We start from the raw sequence: 15,823 nt of genomic DNA, 5'->3' as shown, positions 1-15,823 counted from the left end.
GGTGGGTGTGGTGTGGCTTGGTGGGCATGGCAGGGGAAGGATACTGCAAAATCTCCATTCCCTCCCCACTCCTGGGGGAAGGATATTGCAAAATCTCCATTCCCACCCCACTCTGGGGCCAGCCAGAGGTGGTATTTGCTGGTTCTCCGATCTGCTCAAAATTTCCGCTACCGGTTCTCCAGAACCTGTCAGAACCTGCTGGATTTCTTTCCTGGCTTTTTGCCATTCCATCCCTTCCTTGCCATATTTTCCAAATATTAGAAAAATAAAGTTGGAAAATGGCCATTTTTAGGTCCTGTTTTCTGCTCAAAGTTTTGCCCCACGAGATGGCTGCTGAATCTTGATCTGAATCAAAGGGAATTTGAACTTTTTTTTTTCTGGATTATCTGAATCTTTATTTACTGCCCAGGTCAGGACACAACAATGCGGGAAGCAAAGTTAATTGAAACTATTATTTTCTCCAATTTGAAGCCTGTACAGGTAGTCTTCGATTTACGACCACAACTGAGCCCAAAATTTCTCCTGCTAACCAAGACAGTTGTTAAGTGAGTTTTACCCAATTTTACGACCTTCCCTGCCACTGTTGTATAAGGGAATCACTGCGGTTGTTAAATTAGGAACATGGTTGTTGAGTGAATCTGAGTTTTGCCCCATTTTATGACTTTTCTTGCCAATGATCCTTACGTTGAGTCATTGCAATTGTTAAGTTAGCCACCCGGTTGTTAAGTGAATCTGGCTTCTCCATTGACTTGGCTTGTCAGAAGGTCGTAAAAGGAGGATTACATGACCCTGGGACACTGCAATCGTCATAAATATGATCCAGTTGCCAAACATTTGAATGATGACCATGGGATCCAATGGGGATGCTGCAACGGTCATAAGTGTGAAAAACGGTCATAAGTCACTTTTTCAGTGCCGTTGTAACTTCAAATGAATGGTTGTAAGTTGAAGATTACCTGTATTTCGGTTGGCGCAACCTAAAATGCACCTTTTTTTGTTTTTGAAGCCATATTGCAGTTAGCACCTGCTCATTTTCCATCCAGTTCAAATCAGTCATTTGAACGACTGTGATTTGAACTAATTTGAAAAAAAAAAAAATCAGTGGGAAGCCTTGATCTGAATTGTTTTGTTTTTTTTCTCTGCTGAGGCTGCAGCAGAGGATTCAAAATTGTGCTTTTCCGTTTCTGGCTCCATTTGGAAATTCAAAGTTGACACCTGAACAATTTTTTTTTTCCTAAACTGAAAGTTTGGCTCAGCCTTATGGAACAAATTAGGTTAAGCCTCTCTTCTTTTTTTTTTTTTTCACCACCTGGAAGACCCAGCCTAGTGCCCCACAACCCCGTATCACTCATTCCCCCTCCCCCACAGAGACCCATTTTGCCATCGTAATACCCAACCCACAAAGTTTGTGATTAGCCCAGAGTTAAATGGCTAAGCGTCGCTTTGCAATCGTGGTCTCCCCGTAGTGACATAAGCTTTTGCATCCTATTTGCTTTGTGGTGAGCTTGATAACCTAAAAACATTCAGCTTCGCACTGCGATGCTAATTTTAGTCAAATAAAAGTCACACCTCTCCAGGTTTACTCAGAAGTAAGGACTGTGGGATATATATAAGGGGACATAAAAGATCTCGAATGTCTCGTTGACTTCAAAGCGACTGGAGGCTTTTTTAATCTACTCTGCAATAATTTTCTTTTTCTCCTACACTTTTTAAAATGCTGTTATACCACTTAGGTTTATATTTTATAGGGCCGTTTTTACTGTTTTCTTCTATGTTACTTTGATGGTTTCACTGAAGGGCTGTCTTTACAAGAAACAAACAGAAAGAGAAATAAAAGCAAAGCACCCTATCATTTTTCTGAATGATGGCATGACCTTCTCTGATTAATATATCCCGTGGCCTTATATGCTTTTATATGCTTTTAGCCCAGCTTGTCTAAATGCTGAATGTTTTCTTTAGGGCACCATGTATCTTGGGAATACATATTTTACAGTGGCTTTATCCAATATAAACTTTCATTGTTGTCACACAGCTGTACAAAAACAATGACTCCTTTTTTTAAACATAGATATATATATATATCCTTTTCTTTAGCAAAATCACTTTTTTCAACTGTATCTCCTACAGAAGCAATGGGTAGAATCTAATCAAGGAGAGAAGCAACTTAGAACTAAGGAGAAATTTCCTGACTGTTAGAACAATTAGTCAGTAGAACAACTTGTCTGCAGAAGTTGTGAAATGCTCCAACACTGGAAATTTTTAAGAAGATGTTGGATAGCCATTTGTCTGAAGTGGTGTAGGGTTTCCTGCCTAAGCAAGGGGTTGGACTAGAAGACCTCCAAGGTCCCTTCCAACTCTGTTATTCTATTCTATTCTAGAAGGATGAAAACATTGGAAGGTAGGATTTTAGTGTTGGTAATAATTGGTATAATTTGTTTTATTAGGACGACTATTTAACAGTAAAATGACATTTGCAGTCGTGATAATAATACTGCCATTCTTCAGTTAAACAGGTCTGCTTATTCTCTGTTATTTTTGGGTGCAATTTATCGAAATCAAAAATGTCTGAAGCAAGGAGAGGTTGGAGTTAAAGCAATGGGGAGGAACTATTCTCTTTACGATATCCTTTTCTTTCAATATCTGACACCCTCCACCAAGTGAGATGTAGAAAGAAAGAAAAAAGTGAGACTTTAACAAGTGCGGAAATAACTGCATCCTGCATTTCTTTCCTACCAGTTCTGTCAGCGTTTGTTGCAGAAATAATCAAATCCAGAAAGCACACACAGGCAGACTGATGCAGCAGGATTCATTAACTTCTTTGTATACATAATAACACATGAAGATAAATGTACAATACCAATAGCAGATTCTTCCAACATGGTAGCAGTTACAAGCAAAACACAAGCAGAGTAGAGCAGACTAGTTTCCGTTTCAATTCTGCAGACAGACAAGTCCATATTTGTTTAGCTTCTGCTCAGATCTGAGCCACGCCCAGCCTTCTTGCTTATGTTCTGATTGATTGATTGATTGATTGATTGATTGATTGATTGAGCCACTTCTTCATCTTCAAGGACAGCCCCATGTAGAACGCATTGCAGTAATCCAGATGGGTGGTAACCAAAACCACAAACAAGGTCTGTTTATGGAGATTCTCAATCATCCAGGTTATGATTGCCCCAATGAGCCTTGGTGGCGCAGCAGATTAAAGCACTGTTAAGTAACACCAGCTGCCTGCAATTACTGCAAGTTCAAATCTCACCAGGCTCAAGGTTGACTCAGCCTTCCATCCTTCCGAGGTAGGTAAAATGAGGACCCGGTTTGTGGGGGCAATAAGCTGACTTTGTATAAAAAAGAACACCGCTTAAGCAGGTATATACAAAAGCATGAAGACTATTACTTAACGTATTGTAAGCCGCCCTGAGTCTCCGGAAAAGAGCGGGCATATAAATCGAACCAATAAATAAATAAATAAATAAATAAATGAATGAATAAATGAACAAATAAACAAATGAATAAATAAATAAATAAATAAATAAATAAATAAATAAATAAATAAATAAATAAATAAATAAATAAATAAATAAAAGGTGCTTTGTTTCAAGAGGCAACTGGACTTTCTATGCTCTTCCTTGAAGACATTTCGCTTCTCATCCAAGAAGCTTCTCCAGTTCTTAAAAAGCACTGAAGAATTGAAGAAGATTCTTGGCTGAGAAGCCAAAAACATCTTCAAGCAAAAACAAAGAAAATCCAGCTGCCTTTTGAAAAAAATCACCTCTGGGACATGACCAAGTTCTCTATGTGTGATGGGTGGGGGCAAGAAGCAGATATCTCTTTGCAAAGTTCACAATCCTGTTTCCAAACTTCTAGACTCTCTGTCAACTCGCAAAGCCATCCCTGGCCTGCTCTTGAGTTGCCATAAGCAAGGAAGGGGATGGGAAACCAACGGAACAGCATGGCAGCCAAAGATAGATGTACATTCCAGACTTATCTCTCTCAAGATTGTACCTCAGGGTTTTTCCCCCCTCTTTATATACTGACAGTAAACCAAACTGCTTCCTTAGATTTTTGTCTCTTATTTTCAAATATTTTATCAAAAATACATATTTCAAACCTCTTAATCATTTCTACTAAAATAATAAGCCAAAAAAACATTTTATACCATACTTTTTCTTAGATCTTATTCCAAATAATACACTTCAACTTCTTAATAAAAAAATCAATTACTCATATAACGGTTTTTCCCCCTTTTTTATATTATACTAAAAGAAAACCAAATTGCTTCATTAAATTTTATCTCACGTTTTCAAGTACTTTGTCAAAAAATGTATATATTTCAAAACATATTTCTAACTTATTTCATTTCATTCATACATCCATTAGTTTTCCATTATTTTAAACTATTTAAAGTATCATAATTACATCTTATCTCTAATCTTCCTTTCATCATATCCCTCTTTCTTCTTTCTCCCTTTCTATTTTTTTCCTTTTCTTTCCCCTTTTCTTTTCTGCATTTCCCATTATTTCCCATCTCTTTTCTCTTTTTTTTCATCTTACCATTGTTAAACCCAATGTAATCATTTGGTGAAGATTAGAGCTAGGATGAATGGGCAATATGGATTCAGAAAAAAGGGGAGGGGGAAGGGAGAAGAAGGGAAGATATTATGGCAAAAGGGAATATATAAATTGTATTGAAAAATTGTTTAAATTTATGAACCGGCCAATACTTTGTTCAGAAAAAAAATACATTGTTTGCGTGTTTGTGTTAAAAAATAAAAAAAAACTTTTTACCAAAAAAAAAAAGGCTGTATCTCAGGGTTACCCACAGCAACCAGAGGGGAGTAGTCTCTACAGGTTGGTGAGTGTGATTGATGACACACCCTGGGGGGAGGGAGGGAAACAGGGTCATGATTGGGGCGTAAATTAGGTAAGGTCAGAGCTGCCTTCACTTGGGAAGTTCCTAATAAATAACTGGATTTCTTTTGAAGCTTGGCTCGAGGCTCATGATTTAATTAGGGCATCCGTCAGAACCCTGACACTATCCATACTCCCAATCAATCCCAAATTTTCAGGAGAGAATTCCATCAAGGGGGTCTTACTCAGATTGAGTAGAGGGGGCAGCAAAGCTGCTTTTGAATGAGGGGAGGAAGGGATGCCATCAAAAACACTACCATCACCGGCATCGTCTTCTGCCCTCTCCAATGACCGAATGAGAAGAAAAAGAGAAATTTGAGAGTTGTTCTCAACCAACCTGAGAATAAATTAGAAAAATAGAAGGCCTCTTTCTGCAGGAGAAGGAAACTTCTGAAAAGGGGCAAGGCAGATTTTTAGCAGAGCGTTTATTTGAGCTGACGTCTTGCATTGAGTTGTTGAAGGGCGTCTGGAAATTAGCTGAAGGGTTGCAAGCGCTTCGGAGGCTACAGGCTGTACAGCCCCATCCTTAGCATCTCACTAGCTAGATTCATCGTGACAAGGAAAGGCTAGGCCTTGACAGCTGAGGACTTGATGTTTCCCCTGAAGAACTCAGAGACAGGTGATGAGTAAAACAAGAGACTTGGGCTAACTTCCTGTTTGCAGTCATTCTCTTTGTCTCTTCCATCCACTTCTTGAGTTGAAGGAGATTGGAGGTCAATTTCCTTCAAGAGAGAGTTCCATTTTTCAATGCACTGAATCCTCTACAGGGTTGGTTTTCCAGTAGCACCAACATGATTTAGCTCCGTTTCTCTACCAAAGACCTACAATCCTGTTAGTCTGTATCTGTTTGTGTCAACTCACAAAGCATCCCTGGCCTGCTCTCGAGTTGCCATAGGCAAGGGGGATGGGAAACCGACAAAGCAGCACGGCAGCCAAAAACAGAAGCACATTCCAGACATATCTCTCTCAAGGCTGTCTCCCAGGGTTACCCACAGCAGCCTGAGGGGAGTGATCTCTACAACCTAGGAAATTGCTCCATTGGCGAATGTGATTGATGACACACCCTGGGGGGAGGGGGGGAAACAGGGTCATGATTAGGGCGTAAATTACGTGGGGTCAGAGTTGGCTTCACTTGGAACGTGCTGACATGAAGCTCCTAATAAATAACTGGACCTTTCCAGCCTTGATTTTATGTTGGCATTGAAACATCCTGGTGAGTTTTATTATCAATGCCTGCAAATATTTGGCCACTTTCCTCTTTAAAATCCATCCTTCACATGTCACTGTGGCGGCCATTTTCTTCAGAAGCATTTTGGTTCATGTATGTCAGGCCGACGAAAAAGTCATTTCTTGGATTACGGCCAGGCGCTGGCTGTTATTTACGCTGTCCTGACCCCCCCTCTTTTTTTTTTTTAAATCCGATTATCTACAGCCTGTGAAACCAAAAAAATTAAAGCAGCTCTGATGAGAATGTTTCAGTGAGACAACCAAATAATTGATGGGGAAGCAGAACAGCCCTAAGAGAGGGAATATGGAAAACTAAGACATTAAAAAAGAAAGAGGGAAAAAAGGAAATGCTTTTGTATAGTTTCCTTTTGTTTATTTTATTTTTATCGTTTCTTTCCTGTCATCGTCAGTTTTTGTCTTGGTTTTTAGTTTTATTTTTTATTTTTTTATTTGAAGTAGGCCACTCGGAGCCTCGGTTACACAAGAGAGGCAGTTATATAAATTTTCTAAATGAAAATAAATAAATAAAAGGGTATAGTATAGTACCCACGCAGCTGTTTGCTTTGAATCATTCTATGGTTTCAACCACAGGAGCCATTACCGGGAATAAAACTCACTGTTGCAAGGAGCTCAGCAAAAAATAAATAAATAAATAAATAAACTTTTTTAGAACACTGAATTAGAACCAGGGTTCAAGATTTTGTGATGCTCTCTCTGAAAATCAGGGGAGGGGGGGAAATCCAGCTTCTTTTATTCTTTATGCAAATGAGCGAGCCTTTATATAGTCTAAATAGGTCACCAAATTCACAAGTCTAGAATCTAGAAGCGTAATTTGGATTTTTTTTTTTTTTAAGCAAGCCTGTATGGCACCTTCCAAATAGCTTATTTTAAAACTGTGGGATGCATTCATCGAAGATACAAAACTATCTTTCATTACCGAGAGCATGCATGATTTTTGAGGGATATATTCTCCCATCAGGCGATTTCATTCAAAAGTCTAAAATTAAACTAACCCAGCGTCGTAATGCAAATTTGAATTGGGACATAGGCTGATTCGCACATCCCTTGTATTTGGCTTTATTTTCCTTGCTGCCGTATTAACATTCGATAATTCACTGGCAAACTTTTGAGTAGGGTTGATTGGGGGCGCCTGTTTCTTCGGTGTTTTGTGATAATGCAATGTTATATTTTGATTTACTCTTTAGGTTGTCCAATTTGTTTTTATGAGGCTGCGAATAAAAAGAATCATGTGACAGAAATGTCACGCAACCCTTGATATAATTCAGCAGTAAAAAAAAAAAATTCAAAGGAAAATATATCCAGGTTAAGAGAATCCGTTTGTAACCAGAGTGATTCAGAGCCTTTTCTTTAAACAAGTTGTTTTTAATATATTAAATTATAGCCTTTCATGAATAGAACAAAAAACTGGAATGCAAAATAAAATCAGTCTATTTTTTTAAGATACAGATGCTGAAAATAAGTCAAGCTTTCCTCCGATTATCTCACCCTTCGCAATAATATCCAAAACCTTAGTTAAAAATCACTGCCTCCCTGAAAGAAATAACACATGTAAATTCTTTGGCTCCCTTCCAGATTTCGAATGGTTTCGTAATTGCTTCTGTTGTTCCTCAAAAAATAAACCAGAAATTAAAAAAATGACGTTTCCCATTTGAAACTCTGAGCCGTTAATGGGAGAGGCAGCAAGTTCCAGTGAAGCAAATTGGCCTATTTATTTAATAGCTTCTTAATTTAGTTAAGCTAAACTTTTTTTTCCCAGTGCCATTGAGATTTTGAGTGGTCGCTGAATGAATGGTTGTAAGTTGAGGACTTACCCCATGAAAATAAATAAATAAATAAATGAAATAAATAAATTGAATCAATGAATGAATGAATGAATAAATAAATAAATAAATAAATTGAATGAATGAATAAATAAATAAATAAATAAATAAATAAATAAATAAATAAATAAATAAATAAATAAATAAATAAATAAATAAATAAATAAATAAATAAATAAATAAATAAAATGACCGTTTTGTTTTTTTTACTCTGGCTGGAGAAACATACTGTGTGAAGTAATCAATGAAGTTGCAATCCTTGGACAGCCTAGAAGTCAACTTCAGCAAAATCAATGAGACTTACTCTGAGTAGACACACACAGGGACCTGTGCTGTAAATTATACTGGCAGAGAGAAGGAAGCGTAAAACATTAACACTGTGATTGGGGGGGGGACACTACCATTGCAGGGGAGATAGGAGGAGGAGGAGGAGGAGGAGGAGGAGGAGGAGGAGGAGGAGGAGGAGGAGGAGGAAGAAGAAGAAGAAGAAGAAGAAGAAGAAGAAGAAGAAGAAGAAGAAGAAGAAGAAGAAGAAGAAGAAACATTTGTGAGTTGTTTAATTGTGATGTTCAACATTCTCTACTGATGGAGGAAGAAGAGGAGGAAGAGGGGGAGGAGGAGAGGGAGAGGAGAGGGGGAAGGAGGAGGGGGAGGAAGAGAAGGAGGAGGAGGAGGAGGAGGAAGAAGAAGAAGAAGAAGAAGAAGAAGAAGAAGAAGAAGAAGAAGAAGAAGAAGAAACAAAATATTTGTGAGTTGTTTAATTGTGATGCTCAACATTCTCTACTGATGGAGGAAGAAGAGGAGGAAGAGGGGGAGGAGGAGAGGGAGAGGAGAGGGGGAGGAGGAGGGAGAGGAAGAGAAGGAGGAGGAGGAGGAGGAGGAGGAGGAGGAGGAGGAGGAAGAAGAAGAAGAAGAAGAAGAAGAAGAAGAAGAAGAAGAAGAAGAAGAAGAAGAAGAAGAAGAAGAAGAAACAAAACATTTGTGAGTTGCTAAATTATGACGCTCAACATTCTCTACTAATGGAGGAGGAGGAGAGGAAGGAGAAGGATTTTTATTTGGTATTCATATGGAACTAAGCATAGTACAAGAAAAACTACAACGAAACTGCAGAACAATATAAACATATATTAACTAGGTAGTAGGAGCAGGTTTCAAAATTCTATTCCGGCTAGAGACTTCACAGGCATCAGCAGTCCGAGCTCTTGTTAAATAGAAGGCCACCTCTAATGGAGAGACACACCGCCTTTCCCTTCTCTTCCGTACCGTACAGAAGTCATTTGCTGTTATTTATGTTTTACATTTTTAACATTTTATTTGTACACCATGCAGAATCCTTCTGTGAGAAGATAGACTTATTGATATATAAATAAGACGCCTGAACGCTGTTATGTCTGGTTTCTGTATTCTCTGTCCATGGTTCTGAAATCAAGTTTGCTGTCCAGTTTTTTTCCCCACAGTTTACTTCCTCTTACTTCCTGTCTACACCTACTTTGAAACTGTAATGTGCTAATTTTCCCACCCCCTAGAAGGAATTTTTGGCTAGGGTTGCACTCAAAAACACTAGTGGGTAGGGATGAGGTGAGCCTTAATTTTGTTTTATTTGTATTTTAATTGAAGTGGTACCTTGCTCAATAGTAGTAACTGTGAGAGCGATCTAAACAGTAACAGAGTTGGAAGGGACCTTGGAGGTCATCTAGTCTAACCCCCTGCTCATGCAGGAGACCTATACTAGGGATTTGGACCGCCGAACTGCCCACCTTTCTGATCGACAAGCTCAGCGTCTTAGCCACTGAGCCACCTAGCCAGGCTAGGATCTTGGAGTCCTAGTGGACAACCATTTAAATATGAGACAGCCGTGTGTAGCAGCTGCCAAAAATGCCAACACAGTTCCAGGCTGCGTAAACAGAGGGATAGAATCAAGATCACGTGAAGGGTTAATACCGCTTTATAAGGCCTTGGTAAGGTCACACTTGGAATCCTGCATTCAGTTTTGGTTGCCACGATGCAAAAAAAGATGTTGAGACTCTAGAAAGAGTGCAGAGAAGAGCAACAAAGAGGATTAGGGGACTGGAGGCTAAAACATACGAAGAACGGTTGCAGGAACTGGGTATGTCTAGTCTGATGAAAAGGATTAGGGGAGACATGATAGCAGTCTTCCAATATCTCAGGGGCTGCCCCAAAGAAGAGGGAGTCAAGCTACTCTCCAAAGCCCCTGAGGGCAGGAGAAGAAGCAATGGGTGGAAACTAATCAAGGAGAGGAGCAACATAGAACTAAGGAGAAATTTCCTGACAGTGAGAACAATTAACCAGTGGAACAACTTGCCTCCAGAAGGTGTGAATGCTCCAACACTGGGAGTTTTTAATAAGAGATTGGATAACCATTTGCTTGAAGTTGTGTAGGGTTTCCTGCCTAAGCAGGGGGTTGGACTAGAAGACCTCCAAGGTCCCTTCCAACTTTGTGATTCTATTCTATTCAATGCAGGTAGATGTATCTGCTCACCACTTATGCATTTCAGATTGTTCCTTTTAATTTTTTTCTTTTTTTTTCTTATATTTTATATTTTTTTTAAAAAAAATCAATAACGTATATTATTTAGCTTATTTAGCATGAAAAATATTATACTTCTGTAACATTAAGGGCAGTGGTATTCTCTGTTTTGGAAATCTTGGGGCACATTCCGAATTTTGGGGAATTACAGGGGCTGCCCCAAAGAAGAGGGAGTCAAGCTATTCTCCAGAGCACCTGAGGGCAGGACAAGAAGCAACAGGTGGAAACTAATCAAGGAGAGAAGCAACCTAGAACTAAGGAGAAATTTCCTGACAGTTAGAACAATTAATCAGTAGAACGACTTGCCTCCAGAAGTTGTGAATGCTCCAACACTGGAAGTTTTTAAGAAGATGTTGGATAACCATTTGTCTGAAGTGGTGTAGGGTTTCCTGCATAAGCATGGGGTTGGACTAGAAGACCTCCAAGGTCCCTCCCAACCCTGTTATTCTATTCTATTCTATTCTATTCTATTCTATTCTATTCTATGGTCGTTCAGCTGACTTTGTGTCCAAGGCCAGACTAGAACTCCTGATCTCCTGGTTTCTATCCTGATGCCTTAACCACTAGGCCAACATGGCTTTAGATATCTAATAGTTAAATCCTATTTATAGAGCAGAGGCTTATTTGCATAAAGATTCTTCCAAATCTCTAACTAACTAGGAGAAATTCACAAACGGGCTAATTGCAATGTTCTCACTTGGCTTTTAATTTTAAAAAACGGGGTGGTGTTGAGAAAATGCATTTACACATATTTCTCCTTTTAAAGCATGAAGCAACTCCTTTCTGCATGATCTATAGCATATCCACAAAAAAACGAAAATCAAAGGTAGTTGAGTAAGCCAGCGATGAATGGACTTGAGAGTAATAACCTCTAACATACATGAATCACCTGAGCTTTGTGTCCCAATTTGGATTATCTGATTTGTGAAATCAAACGGATTCTGCAAAACAACAACAAAATATTTTTTTTAAAAAAAAGGTTTTTTTTATTTTTCTCATAAACATATCTTAAATGTACAATTTCTTATCTAACATGCATATTTTCTTTTAACCCTCATTCTAATACAATCTTCAACCTAAACAATTTAATTGTATTCCAGGAAATATTGATTGCACGGACAAAAAGTTTGCTGAATCTTTGAATCAATTGCAAAGCAGCTGATTACAGCCGAGGCATTAAAAACTTGGTGATTCGCTTTGAAAACTTGATTCTGTTCCGTTTAATCCGATGATTCTCAAGTCCTGCAATCAGACTCGGGGAAACAAGGCCTAATAAATGCAGCTGACGATCCTAAAATCTGACAGGCAGTCGGGCAAGACTGTATTTTGAGGATCTGATATGGCACGCTTTGCCCGTAAAACAACCAAATGGATACCACCAATTCCTGCAAGGAGCTGCTTGTTGCCATGGAAACCGAATAATCAAGACATGATTGAAGGCATGGCCTCAGTGTCCATGCTGCAGGTAAAACGGGACACACAAGCAAGGTTGCCAAGGCAACTGATATGTTAGGAAGTAATTAAAGATAGGGCTGGTATATCTAGTTCAAAACCAATTATAATTTCAGCAGGAATCTTCACGCTGTAGGTTAATGTTGGCGAATTGATTGAGCCAAGATGGCTGCATATATCAGCAAACATTCATAAATATCACGGAGAGAAAAGATTGCGATGCCAGTGGCAGGAATTATGAAACAGGAAGTAAAAGCAATTGGGTTTTTAAACCGTGGTTCCAGGTGAGTTGAGATTAATTGAGTGTTTATCAAATCCTCCGGATTCACAGAAGTGATATGCCTGCAAAAATGAAGTGACCAAAAGTAGCTTCTAGGGGCTGATGTTCGATAAATGTTAACTTTGATATATGGCTGGTATTTGCCAACAAAAATTGCGTACCTGGAATATTTGTTGAAGCTTCTAATTTGTTACAAAGGGTGATTTACCAAAAAGTCAGTGTGAAGTTTGTCCTGGGATGGGCGATAAGCTTTGGGAAGCAAGGAGACATTGTCACTATGATCAAAATCAGATGAAAAGGAGGAATTCTGTTCAGAGCTGCTTGTTGAGTTGGTCCACTTGTCTTTTGTATGTCACAAGGATGATCTTGATGCCTCTCAGCTCATCCAAGATCTTGAGGATGTTCCCAGTTTCTTTCTCAGCCCAGGATAGCTCTCATTTTTCCCACTGCAGTTCCTCCAAGATTAGCCTCTTTCTAATACGGCAGTGGCTCAGTGGCTAAGACGCTGAGCTTGTTGATCGAAAGTTCAGCGGTTCGAATCCCTAGTGCTGCCGCATAACGGGGTGAGCTCCCGTGACTTGTCCCAGCTTCTGGGACAACCTAGCAGTTCAAAAGCAGGTAAAAAAAAATGCAAGTAGAAAAATAGGGACCTCCTTTGGCGGGAAGGTAACAGCGTTCCGTGCGCCTTTGGCGTTGAGTCATGCCGGCCACATGACCACGGAGACGTCTTCGGACAGCGCTGGCTCTTCGGCTTTGAAACAGAGATGAGCACCGCCCCGTAGAGTCGGGAACGACTAGCACATATGTGTGAGGGGAACCTTTATCTTTAATATGGCAGTAATTCTTCAACTGCTCTATTTTGGAGATCAATCTCTCCATTATCTTGATTATTGACTTACCTGGTCAATGGACATGGCAGAAGAAGTAAAAAAAAAAAAGTATTTGAGTGCTGGCAGGTGAGGCTGATCATTCACCCAGCCCAGATTTTCTTCAACTAGATGACGTCCGGATAGATGAACCTCAAAACTGTTGAAAACTCTGAGAATTGGTCTATGTCATGAGCTGTGAAAGGCTGCTCTAGTAACAGAATAACAGAATTGGAAGGGACCTTGGAGGTCTTCTAGTCCAAGCAGGAGAATCTATGCCTGTTGTGGCCTACCGGCGGCCAGCAGATCTGGCAGCAGAGTCAGACAGTGAGGAGGTTGGGGAGGAACTTGAGCCAGTCCTGCGGGAGCTGTGGAAAGCTCGGATGAGGGCTCTGCATTGGAGGCAGAGAGGGAGCTAGACAGCAGTGAGGCAGAGGAACAGCTGGAGCCCGTTCCCAGTGTGAGCATGCGCAGAGCTGCCAGAAGACAAGAACAACTCAGAAAGCAGGGTCGACTTGGGAGTAAAGCCACCCCTTGGAGGTGATTGTCTCCTCCCATAGGAAACAAAAGAGGAACGAATGGGGAGGGGGCTTTTGCAATTCATTCGTTCAGTCGTTTCAAGAGGGGAAAGTTCTTTCTGTGATTCTAAGAGACTCTGTGCCAAGTTTTGCCTTGCCCTGTGTTTGGAAACTAGTGATCTGGCAGCTTTCCAAGAGAGATAAGGTTTGTGTTGATAAATATTCCTCTGAAAGACTGTTTGCCAAGCCTTGCTGACTGTGAATGAAAGGAATTCACAGTCGTGTAAATAAAAGGCGTTTTGCCGGGACCCAGACTCTGCTTCCAGCTTTTTAAGGGAGCCTAGGTCAGAACTGCCATTTCAGACAAATGACTGTCCAATCTCTTCTTGAAAACCTCCAGTGATGGAGCATCCACAACTTCTAAGGCCAGCTGTTCCACTGGTTAATTGTTCTCACTGTTAGCACATTTCTCCTCTAATCTACACTACCTTCTTCTCAATAAGGGATTTGCTACTACTACTTTGACTTTGAGGATCATATACTGGCACTCCTTTGTTTTGACCTAGGCTTCCTGAGACCGTAAAAAGCACATGATTGGTCCCAAAAACCCTCTTTTTATTTCAACAGCTGTGAATTATTGTTCATACACAGCCTGTAATGAGGCACAAATAGTTTGTAAAGAGTCTGAAAGAAGTCTGCCACAGTCCTTCGGGATAAGGCTGATCAGCACCCACCTTTATCTCCCTTGACACACTGCCAAAGGCCTAATTGGCAATTAGCTTTGCAAGGCCACACGGAGCACAGAGTCAAAACAGAGCTTCAGAATTTAAACCGACCAGAACAAACAAAGTTGCTTCCTGCAAAGGCTCACATGCCTTTGTTCCTCCTTTATGTCTTATGGGAGGGGCCAATCATCTCCAAGTCCTATTCCTGAGTCGTCCCTTTTGTCTTAACTATTCTTGCCTTCTGGCAGCTCTGCACATGCATGCACTGGGAACAGGCTCCCCCTGTTCCTCTGCCTCGCTGATGTCCAAGTCTGGAGGCTCCGGAGTCAGCACATCACTCCCAGATGGCCTTGGCTCCCTCTCTGCCTCTGATGCAGAGCTCTCGTCCGAACCTTCCGCAGACTCCAGGACTGGCCCATGTTCCTCCCCAGCCTCCTCACTGTCTGACTCCGCTGCCAGCTCCGCAGGCCGCTGGCGGACCACAACATCCTTGGACATGTGGTCTACAAGTAGAAGATTCAGCTAAAATGTGCTTTTCCCTCTACTGTTAGCCAGGAATCTTTTCACCAGAAAGGATAGCTATCTAGAACGACTATTTAATCTCCAAGTATAGTTATGGGTACTTGAAGCAAATTTCACCCTACTTTGTTCTCCCTTTGAACTTCGAAGATTAAGAACTGAACACGGGATTCTGCATTCAAGGCTGAGCCAAGACATTTCCAGAGGGCTCAAGGTTATATAAATCTTTGTAGGTCAACAGCAATCTTGTGAATTGATGCTAACTTCAGGCCAGCAAAGACCTTATAATGACAGGGAAGATTCAAACAAAGCAGAGAGCTCCCGTTAGGAAGATTGCCACCTTAATTTCCAAAGGCTGCCCACGTTTGATCTGACCCGCCAGAAAAAAAAAACCACCTTTTCAAAGCGAGAAAGAAGATTTATGCAAGGAAAGCCAGATGCTGGAAGCGATTCCTTTACCTGCTGGGCTTCAAGGAGGTCTGAAGTTGCTATTGAATGATAAAAATGAAAGGGAAAAAAATCCTTCCATCAGTCCTGATTAAATTTTCCCAGCCCAGAAATCGTGTCTAGGTCTAGACCCAGAAAAGCCTCAGGTCCTTCTCACAGGGGGTGGGTGAAGTTATAGCAGAGACGTTATATTTATGGCGCTTAATCCTGGCAACATTGAAATGATGATGTTGAAGGGCAGGCAGGATTAATGAGAGCTAAATCCCGTCTAGCCTTCGGAGAAAAAACTTGCTCCCGCTGGTTTCCTAGGCATGGTGCTACCCTAGCTTCAAATCTCGAAAGGCGAAATAAATGCAGAGTAGGTTCTAAAAGACTCCTAGAACTTGCCCTTACCCAGAATGTTCTAGAATTGGGAGAACCCTAAGGTCGAATATTGCATCCTGTTTTGGTCAACACGATATAAAAAAGATGTTAAGACTCTAGGACAGG

Source organism: Pantherophis guttatus, chromosome 18, assembly GCF_059756535.1.
Source record: "Pantherophis guttatus breed Tessera chromosome 18, ASM5975653v1, whole genome shotgun sequence".
In the NCBI taxonomy this organism is placed as follows: domain Eukaryota; kingdom Metazoa; phylum Chordata; class Lepidosauria; order Squamata; family Colubridae; genus Pantherophis; species Pantherophis guttatus.
Note: the sequence above shows the minus strand (reverse complement) of the source record.